The sequence below is a fragment of the Meriones unguiculatus genome, chromosome 8 (assembly GCF_030254825.1).
Source record: "Meriones unguiculatus strain TT.TT164.6M chromosome 8, Bangor_MerUng_6.1, whole genome shotgun sequence".
Classification (NCBI taxonomy): Eukaryota; Metazoa; Chordata; class Mammalia; order Rodentia; family Muridae; genus Meriones; species Meriones unguiculatus.
Window position 1 is genome coordinate 85,867,910 of NC_083356.1, and position 10,676 is coordinate 85,878,585.

Sequence of the window (10,676 nt, forward strand, 5' to 3'; positions counted from 1 at the left end):
GAAGCCTTAAAACCATCTGCTTTGAGAGACCAGACATATTTACTTAAATGAAACTATCAGGAGATAGTAAGAAACAATATCAGACAGAAACAAATTGAGAGGAAAGAAAATATAAGATCATCCTGTTTAGTGATTTTCAAACTGTACTTCCTGGAACCCTGGGGCTTTGTGGTGATGCTTCGGGAGTACCAGAAAGATTGATGTATTCCGTGCCAAACACTGAAGATTTAAATGATGTTAGGAGGTTCACTGCGGCAATTTTTGTAATGGCAAAAAGTTACAAACAACTAAATGTCTTTCAACAAAGGTCTGCCAAAATAAATTATAGGCCCTTCATACAATGAAATACTAAATAGCTGACATTTAAACAAGAAATAAATCTTCTAGATTTGCTAGAGAAAGATCTTCACAATCAATAAGTGAATGACAGTGTATAGTGGCAAAAAATTCATAACATAATCTCATTTCTGTTTTTTTTAAGATGAAATGCCCACATGAATGTATTTATACACACATGTGTTGTGTGTATGTATTTGTGTGTGTGTGTATGTGTACTTTAAACATTATTTTTGGAAAGACACAATATATTCAGAATTTTATGTTTAGGTAGTAGGATTATGAGTGATATGAGGAGGAAATGGAGAATTATCCTAAACTCCTAGTGAGATTCAGGAAGCCTATAACTGACTTATGCCAAGGTGTCTGGTGGACATTATTCAGACTTCTGAAGTGCAGCCCCAGTCTTTTGATCTCTTGTTTGTGTGTCTTCATGCCTCAGGAAAAATTCAGTATAGACAGGAATCATTTGTCGAAGCATTTGGTCTTGACTGGTTCCCACATTAGTTCTACCCCTGTTTTCTTGAAAGTAGATTAACTCTTCCTTACTACCCTCTACAAAGACACCTTTTTTCTTTATCTAATACGTATACTTTTACTCACCAAGAAGTAGAACTAGAAGTGTCTATTGCTTCTTGTTCTAGGTAATATTTGGGAGACAGTGGTCCTCACATTTGTAAGAAAGGATTTCTCCAACAGGAGACTTAGCTTTCTCCTTTCCTTACCCGTCTTTGAAATACCTATATATTTATAATTTTGTGAGCTACTACATGGACTGTTGTACTCTCACCTGATTCTCACCATGCACTCTGCCTGGAAGTTCTGTGAGGGAAATGGGCATGTTTATTTTGCTTTGCAACAGAGAAAGTGCCACACCATTGTGTAGGACACAAAGTGGAACAAGTAAAGATTTACTCTTTTTAGGGATAATTATGGTGAAGGAATTGTTCTAGCTATCTCAAATAGAGGGTCTGTTTATGTGAACAGTGTTTCATTGGCTTCCCACAATTAGAGCTATGGTGTCAAACTTCCAGAGCATTTGGCCTGGCCAGTTCATCTACAAAATCTAGTATGTGCCTAGAATGAGGACCAGAAGCAAAGATTTCATTTAAACCTTCTTCTCAGGCTTGGGAACTGTCATTTTGAAACTTAAAAGGCAAAGACCAGGTTTTCAAAAAAATAAATAAATAAAAGATCTGGACTGGCATACTCTCATTGTTTTTTAGTAAAACTTGAGTTCCTCCGTGACTTGTGTTTGTTTGTTTTCTCTGGGAACCAAGCAGCTGTCCTACACCCAAGCATGTATCATCTCACGACAGTGACTCAGAAAGCCGTGCAGATGTCATGGCTTACATAGTCCCTAAAAAATGCCTACCATGCAGGAAGTGTAATAAGGTTCTTGGACTCAGCAGAAATGGGGTGAGGATAAAGAGGCTGCTTTGAATTTGTGGGTTTTCCCAGGCTGCTTTGGAAATGTCTCATGCAAATCCAAACAGTATCTGGGTCACAGATAGCTTGCAACCAGCAATTCTGAATAGACTTTTAGTCTTCTAGTACATGTAGAAGCAGTTGGCCTATGTGAAAAAATAAAATAGTTTAAAAAACCATTTTTTAATAGTCTACTGCCAATGAGGATCTTTCTCTTCCCCTGACAGTATACCATTCTTGTAGTCATTTCCAAGGTCTAAAACTTTATTAAGCTAAGCAATAAATAAAATCCAGTCATCTAGCACTTCTGCTAACAAGATCTTAAATATGCATGATGCATTGTCTCTGAATACATTTTTGTGTATGTATGTGTACATGGTCCAGCTTTTAATGGAGAAATGGCTTGCTAGAAACATGAATCACATCATTGTATTTGACAAAACATTTAGTTTGTAACTTGTATTACTTTAGAAGCCTGTCAAATGCTATTTGCAATCTTTCTCTTTACTCTTAGTTATAATAAACCAAAAGTACCTAGAATTCTATGGGACAAAGACTGTCAGGAAATGTTGAGTGTATCATTTTGGGGGAAAGCAAACACATTTACAAGAAGACTTCAACATGCAAATAGACAAGATTTAAGAATATGCAAATGGAAGACACTTAAAAATGAGGAACAATTTAAGAAAAGAGAAATCAAAATGTAAAGCAATTTTTTTCATAGTCACTTCAACCTCCTAACCTGTATTCTGGTCTGAAAATGGTATCATCAGACTTCTATACTGATAGAGAAGTTTTGGGGGGAAATCCCAAAGATGACCACAACCTAAAAATGCACATCTTAAAGGGGAGTTTCCAGTGGTCTTGGCCTTTAGCCCAGGCTCAGGCTATTTATTTGAAGTGTCCCCACAGTACATGCTTGGTTTGGTCTAGTATCAACAGTTAAGCATAGATAATAGGGGTTAGTACTAAGACTTCCCTGGGAAAGAAAGGTGCTTTGAAGCTATTTAGCAAACAGTAGAAATTTAATAAATACTTCTTGAATGGATGAATGGCACTTGGGGCATGAGTAAGTTTAGGCCTGGCTCAGTAAATGTTAATTTCCTCTAGCTAACATAACAGTGAGGCCGTCCTCAGAATTCATCTGTAGCATTAGAACTCCTGCCCTCTACACCAAGGCTTGAGTTTGAGCCTTGCTGAAGAGAAGGCAGGAAGTATTGCCAAATGAATCATTTGTCTACTTACAAAGATGGTAATGGAAGGTGCAGCTATGGTAAAACAAATCATATCATGAAAAATACTTTGTATGAATGAAATTCTCTTTCTTTCTTTCTTTCTTTCTTTCTTTCTTTCTTTCTTTCTTTCTTTCTTTCTTTCTTTCTTTCTTTCTTTCTTTCTTCCTGACTTTTACAGGCAGCGTTCCTCTGTATATAGCCATGGCTGTCCTGGATCTCAGGCTGTGAAAAGCTTTTTGTTGTTGTTATTGAATTTTATAGTCTACATATGGTGTTACAATGCAATCTTTTTGGCATTTTTTTCTTTAGTCAAATGTTTAATGTTTAAGAGAATTTAAGATAAATATACTTCAAATAAGTCTTCTGGATTAGACTCTCATTTGTCTCATTTTTTACACAAAAAGTATAGAGAGATTATTAAACTGAAGTTCACATATTGATCATTTAATATTCTAGAAATGGATAAATATTAGATGATGATTTCTAGACATATGATCATTGCATTGCTTACTTTATAATTTATGGACTTTATTTCTTATTGTTGTGGCATTATAAATGATACTGTTATCCTAATCAAAATCATATTGTTGCTTTATTTTTTTCTGAACCACTGAAATTCTGACCTTATTATAACATTTTCGAAGTGCATTAGAATTACATTGATATACGCTTATAACTTTTGAAAGAACGAAAGTATAAAATACACCATATAGATGACATATGGGGAAATGAATGTACAAACTGAATTTCAGTTAAAAAAAATTCTTTTCAAATAAGGAAATGACATTTTTCTGAAGTTACTCGTTCATCCTTGAAGACAAAACATGAGTGAGCAATCTCAGAACTTGCTTTTTAGCAAGTCAAAATGCCGTTGGAATATTCATAAATCTTCATACATGATGGAGATTTTGAGTTAATTGGCATTACAAATTCTTGGTGTGGTAATTCAGGATTGGCATTGATGAGTATGACTTTTTCAAGACAGACAAGTAAGGATCGTAAGAATGAATTGTATACTTAAAATACACATAGTTATGCTGACAATGGAATTCTAATGTCACTGAGTTCATAGAAAGTTTCTAAATGAAGGTAAATGAGAGGTGGGGTAGATTATAGGGAAGAAATGATAATGCATAAATGTGTTAAACTTTGAAGTCAGAAATAAATTATGACTCATTTTGAGGATGGTATTGGTAAACTAATACAATCTTCCAAATAATAGGGCCGTAAGGATTCTGGCTCAATTCTATTTTGAATAATAAGTTATCAAGTGAGTTTTTAAATTAAGCACCTAAAAAAAAAAATGAAGCAGTGATGAGCTATAGCCCAAGCCACAGTGATTGGTGGCTTTACTAAATATATCAAGTACATTTCTCATTGTTCTGACATAATACCTGACAAAATCAACTCCAAAAAAGTAGCATTTATTTTGGCTAGTAGTTTGAGAGGAAAGCAAGGCAGGAAGAGAAAGAGCATCAGGCAATTAGGAGGGGAAGAACAGGGAGGGAAGGAAGAAAGAAGGGAGGGAGGAACGGAGAGAGGGAGGGAGAGAGATGAGAGATGGAGGTTAGAAGGGAGAGATAGAGAAGAGAGAAAAGAAGAGGGAGAGAGATGTTGGGCTAATGTTCACTTTATATTTTTTTTATTAATTCTAGTAGCCCAGCCCATGGAATGATGTGGCTTACATTCAAGGTGAGTCCTCCCTTCTTAGTTAAACTTTTCTAGAAATATCCTTGTGCCTTTAATCCCAGCACTCAGGAGGCAGAGGCAGGTCGATCTCTGTGAATTGGAGGCCAGTCTGGTCTACAAAGTGAGTCTAGGACACCCAAGGCTACAAAGAGAAACCCTGTCTTGAAAAACAAACAAAAAAAGAACCATGCTTGTAAATATACCTGGAGATCTGTTTTCATGATGACTCTAAATCCAGTCAAGCTGGCAATGCACATTAACTGTCATCCTCAGCCGTACAGATCATACTCTGTTCTAGACTAAGAAGCCATATAAGACCTCTGTACTATACAACAGCATGCTAGATATTTCATGTGGTCATACTTTAACATCTCCATACTTGAAATTTGTTATCAATAGCAAACTATCAACAAAAGATCATTGGTGACATCTGAAAATTTAGCTAATGTTGATGGGAGTTCTACAATTAATTTAATAGCCCTGGTCAAACGCTATGGCTGCAAGCAGTTTAAAAGTGGAAACTGAGTGGTGGAGAGAGGGCTCTGTGGTTAAGAGCACTGACTGCTCTTCCAGAGGACCTGGGGTTCAATTCCCAGCCCTCCACATGGCAGCTCACAACTGTCTGTAACTCCAAGCTCTGACACCCTCACACAGACATAAATGCAGGCTAAATACCAATGCACATAAAGTAAAAATTTTTAAAAGTGGAGATGGAAACCTCTATGTACATGGAATTATTTTCATTGTTCTGTGTCTAGTACTTAGGAAATGCAGACTTTTAATACAAACTTATATTTATGGATGCCGAACTGCTGCCTTCTTTCATTTACAATGGTATCAGTGAGATTTCCTCATTTTAAAGCAGCTTTATGTCAACTACTATGGCAGTCTACAGAAGCCAGTTCAGAAGCAGCTTGTTCCTTTTGGGAAAGGATAACTTGCTTAGCCTTTGCCAACCACTTTCTGTCAGAGGCCAACCTTTGTCTTTCTTTACTTCCTGTTAGAAGCCAACCCCTGTCTTTGTATACCATGCCCCACTGGTCTTGCCATACCTCTTCAATGGCTTTCTACCTGCCATAAGTGCCCCTTTGAAATACTACTGACATTGGATACCATGATGGTCTGATCAGATCCTCCTTTCCAACTTGGCAAAGCGATCCACATCTCTAGGGAAGAAAAACTGATGAAGTTTACAGCTGTGTCCTTTCCTGAGCTTTGATTTGTCCAAGGCTACAATCTGTTCTAATGGGAAGGCCAAATCAGAATGGCCAACAGGGAGTTACATAAAAACCAACTCCTAGGTATCATTTCAGACACTTCAAATGACCAGCCCAGCTGCCCAGTGAAATTGCAGCCCAGCTTCTTCTTTTGCACAATCTCCCTATCATTGCTCTCATGCAGGTCTATCCCTTGAGAGCACTCTCCTGTAAGGCTTTCAACGTCATTCTCACTCAGCCAACGTGACTCTAGCTCTGTCCACTATTTCTTCTCCTTTCCTTCTAGCACATTCTTCAGGTTCTGCAGCCTGAAATCTGAGTCTATCATACAGCAGTTCTCAAAGCTTTAGTGTTCATAAACAGTTTTGGATTCTAGCATATTTGTGACTCACTCAGAAAGATTCGTTTGCAACTATAATGATGACACCCACCAGCCTTTCAGTTCACAGAACTGTGACCTGTCCTTTCCACTCCCTGTTAAGTATTTCCGAGGCAAAACTCTTGTAGGGTTCAGAAAATAGCAGAGATTTCATGCTGTTCCTGTGGTACTTTTTAAGTCGAGCTGCTGCTTATCTAATGTCTTACATTGCACTGTGTAACCTACCCAGCTCAATACAGCTTTTGAAAAGTGTGATAAAATCAGAATCATCAACTGTAGCAAAATAAAAGTTACCCACTGGTCTGAATTAGTGGCACACAATTCAAAAGAAGCTAGAATGCACTTGTCTGTAGCTGCTTCTGAAACATTCAACTTTATTAGTAATTGCTGTGGGTGGCACACTTTCAGGGCACCATATACAGCCGTTAGTGATGTCTTCATTTATTCTGCAATGAGTTGCTTAAGCCAAAGCCAACTTTTAAAGAGAGAGAGAAAAAAAATAATGTGCCTGGGATAAAATTCAAGGCCTCACCTGTACTAGATAGACCAGAGCCCTGCTCCTGGGTAACATTTTCAGTTGATCCAGCTGTAGGAAGCCTTTTTTGAAACGGTGCCTGAAGAAACCTTATTCATGCTTGTTCCTATCAGGTCTCCACAGCCAGTAGTGCCTCCTCTGACTGTTTAGAATGCCAATAATGACACATGCGCTGCCCCGCCCCTCGCCTCCCACCCCATCTTTTACTCCATAGTTTCTTAAAACATATTGCATAATACTCAAATTAGGGTCTTGTGGAACTCCTGAAAACTGCTCTTTTTTTTTTGAACCAAGTCAACCAGTGCAGAGGTAGTAACTGGTGGTCTGGCCATTTGACAGGGAAGTGATGAGGCCGGGGCAATTTTTCTTCCTTTAGTATATCTCCTTATATCTTTCACAGCAATGTGGAGCTTACGTTTACGTATTGTCTTGTCTCCTCCTCTTTGTTCTCTTAGCTTTATTTTTATTTATTTACTTTTCATTCTATTTTTTTTTCTGTTTTAGGGACAGGGTTTCTCTGTGTAGCCCTGGCTGTCCTGGAACTGGCTCTGTAGACAAGGCTAGCTTTAAACTCAAAAGTTCTGCTTGTCTCTGCCTCTTGAGTCCTGGAATTGAAGGCGTGAACTACCACACCTTTATTTTTTATTATTTCCTATGCATGAATGTTTTGCCTGCATGTATGTCTGTGCACCACATGTATGCCTGGTGCCTGAAGAGGTGGTGAACCTCCATGTGGGTGCTGGGAATCTAACCCAGGTCCTTTGCAACAGAATATGCTCTTAACTATTGAGCCAACTCTTTTTCTTAACCACTTCAGCTCACCTACCCTGTATTCATAAAGAACTTGCTCCTGTCTCTTGTCATTAATCTGCCTGCTGAGCCATCACCATCTTTTGGGAGTGGACGAATTCTAAGGACAGTACAGGGCACTTGGAGGTGTCCATCATTAGTTTCCCTGTGCTGTATTTAATAGTATAAAATAGCAAAATTTCTGGCTGGAGGGATGGGTCAGTAGTTAAGAGCACTGATTGCTCTTCCAGAGGACATGGGTTGAATTCCCAGCACCCACATGGCATCTCATAACTGTCTGTAACTCCTGTTCCAGGGGATCTGACACCCTCATAGACATGCATTCAGTCAAACACCAATATACATAAAATAAAAATACATTTTAAAGAAAACAAAAGGTAAAAGTTCAAACAGGAAGCAGGTAAGAGTGACTGGAGGGGACAGTGATTGGGCCTATTTCTACCAAAACTGTCTTTCTTCCTACTCATCTGACATTTTGTGATGTATAATACTCCCCCCCAGACTGGCCACTTCATTCTCCCATCTTCAGAGAAATGCCAGTCTTCCGACAGACTCCATAAGAAAATTGAAGATATTTACTATAATTAAAAAGGTGAAATGGGTTTTATAACAGTTACCAATCAAAAACCTTCTGAAAAACTGTGGGCTTCTCTGGTTCTCCCTAAGAGCTCCTGAACTGAAATGTGTCCCTCTGCTCTTTAATGTAGAGCTCCTAGTTTGTTCTCTCAGACCATCCTTTGCCCTAGGATGCATTTCAACCCCTGAACTGCCCAGGTGGCCATTCTCCGCCTGTTGAGCTATCCTGTTGAGCTGCCTCCTCTGGATCTGCATCCCTTTCTCCCAGCATTGCCTGCTGAGTACCATCCCTTTCCTTCCATGCCATCAGCTGACTTGGTGACTCTTCTTCTGCAAAGTACAATATGACAGAAATCTGAAGGATGAAAATAACCCTTTCCCTGACTGCACTCCCACAACCCCAATTCTCCCTCTTTGGAGGAAAGTAAGGCAAAGTTTGCAAGAAGAAGGAAGAGTGAGAGAGATAACAGATGAGTTCAGAGTTTAGCAGTTCTTTGGGAGTACAGCGGAGTCTTCTTTTTGTGCAAACTCCTTTCCCTTTTCCTTCTTTCCTTTGAATCTCAAACACATAAGTAGAAACTGACTTCATGCTGGCTATTGACTATCATTCTTCAAAAGGGACAAAATGAAGTGCTTTTAAATAACCAAAGATTAGTTTGATGTGAGGTCTTCTGAATTCTTTAAAATTGATCACTCATCAAACATAATTACAGACAAGCATTGATATTCAAAATTGGAAAGGTTAGGATTCTCTGCTTCTGTGTATTACTCATGCTTCTGTTATTATCTCTTTATAAATTAACTCTGCTAATTCAAATCTAAAATACAACTAAGATCAAAACTAAGGTGGAAGGAAAAGAAAACATAATTTTTGTGAACATTCTAAGACCAGTTGTGCCTTATTACTGTGTCTCACTTCATTTTAAAAGCATTTGTGTTCCATGTGTGTGATGTGCTGTGTATATAGGATGTACATAATTATTGCTGTGTGTGTGTCTTCCCTTGATGATCTCCTTCTTTTTCTCTTCTTCCTCTTCTTTTTCTAGAGACAGGATCACTAATTAATGAACTTCAGGAATCTGTCTTTGCAGCATGCATGGCTACCCTCAGTTTTCTTTGTGAGTTCTGGGAATTGAAACTCAGTTTCTCATGATTCTTTATTGACTGATCCACTTCCCAACCCTTACCTCATTCATTTTTGGAGAAACCCCGTGAAGCAAGTATTGTGACCTTGTTTTACAAATGAAGAAACGTACCTGATAAAACAGGGTCAGATGAAAGGGGAGGAGGTCCTCCCCTATCATCCCCTATCAGTGGACTTGGAAAGGGGCAGGGAGGAGATGAGGGAGGGAGGGTGGGATTGGGAGGGAATGAGGGAGCGGGATACAGCTGGAACACAGAGTTAACAAAATGTAACTAATAAGAAAAAAAATAAGCAAAAAAAAAAAAAAACAAACAAAACAAAGAAACTGACGCTCAGAGAGAGGTAAAGGAAATTGCTATAAGTTGTGGGAACAAAAAGAAAAAAAAACACACAAAAAAAACAGAAGAAGCAGGATTTTCACTTAGGTCTGTAAGACTCCCAAACACAGTCTTCTTTTTCTCCTCTCCTCCACTCCCCTTCTCTTCCTGGTCTCCTTCTCCTTCTTCTTAAAATTTTATTTGTTTGTGTGTGTATGTGTGTGTGTGTGTGTGTGTAAATGTGCACATGTGAGTTGCAGGTACACATGGAGGCCAGAAGAGGGTGGTAGAGACCATGGAGCTGGACTTGCAGGTATTGTAAACCACCTGATGTGGGTGCTAGGAATGGGACCCATGTTCTCATAAACGGCAGGAAGCACTCTTAGCTGCTGAATGATCTGTCTACCCCAAGTCCGTGGTCTTTATCTACGACAATATGCTGCTTTTTGGTGCTGCATGTTCTTGGACTCTGGAGAGTTCTTTTGGACTTGCTTTATCTGTTTTGGAGATGATGAAGAGTCATTTTTGTCTAGTGAAGCTTTAAACACCAAAGAATAAAGTATAACACATTTCCACGTATGAAAAGCCATTTGGAGTGTTGTATAGAGGGCTGTCATTTCTAAGCACTCTACACATAGTAATTGCTGACCAAGTGCAAGAATATCACACAAATTGCAGGAGTCTTATTTATTACGTTATAGTATAGCCAGAAATGTGCCACAGTATTGGCCTTCCAACTCCTATGCTGAAAGGAAGCCAGGTAGAACACTATCTTTTTTTCCAGGGACTTCAAGCTAAGGCATCAGTCACATTTGACTATATTCCAACTTCCATAGTAGATTGTGGGAGTATGATTTAATGCCCTTTGCTTAATGTCTCCTATTTTACTCTACTATCTCAGTTTTGGGGATTTTTGTTTGTTTGCTTGTTTGTTGTTTTGTTCTTTTTTTCTTCCTTTCTTTTTTTTTTCTCTTATCCCACTTTTAGCTCAAGTTTCTTGGTATATAAAA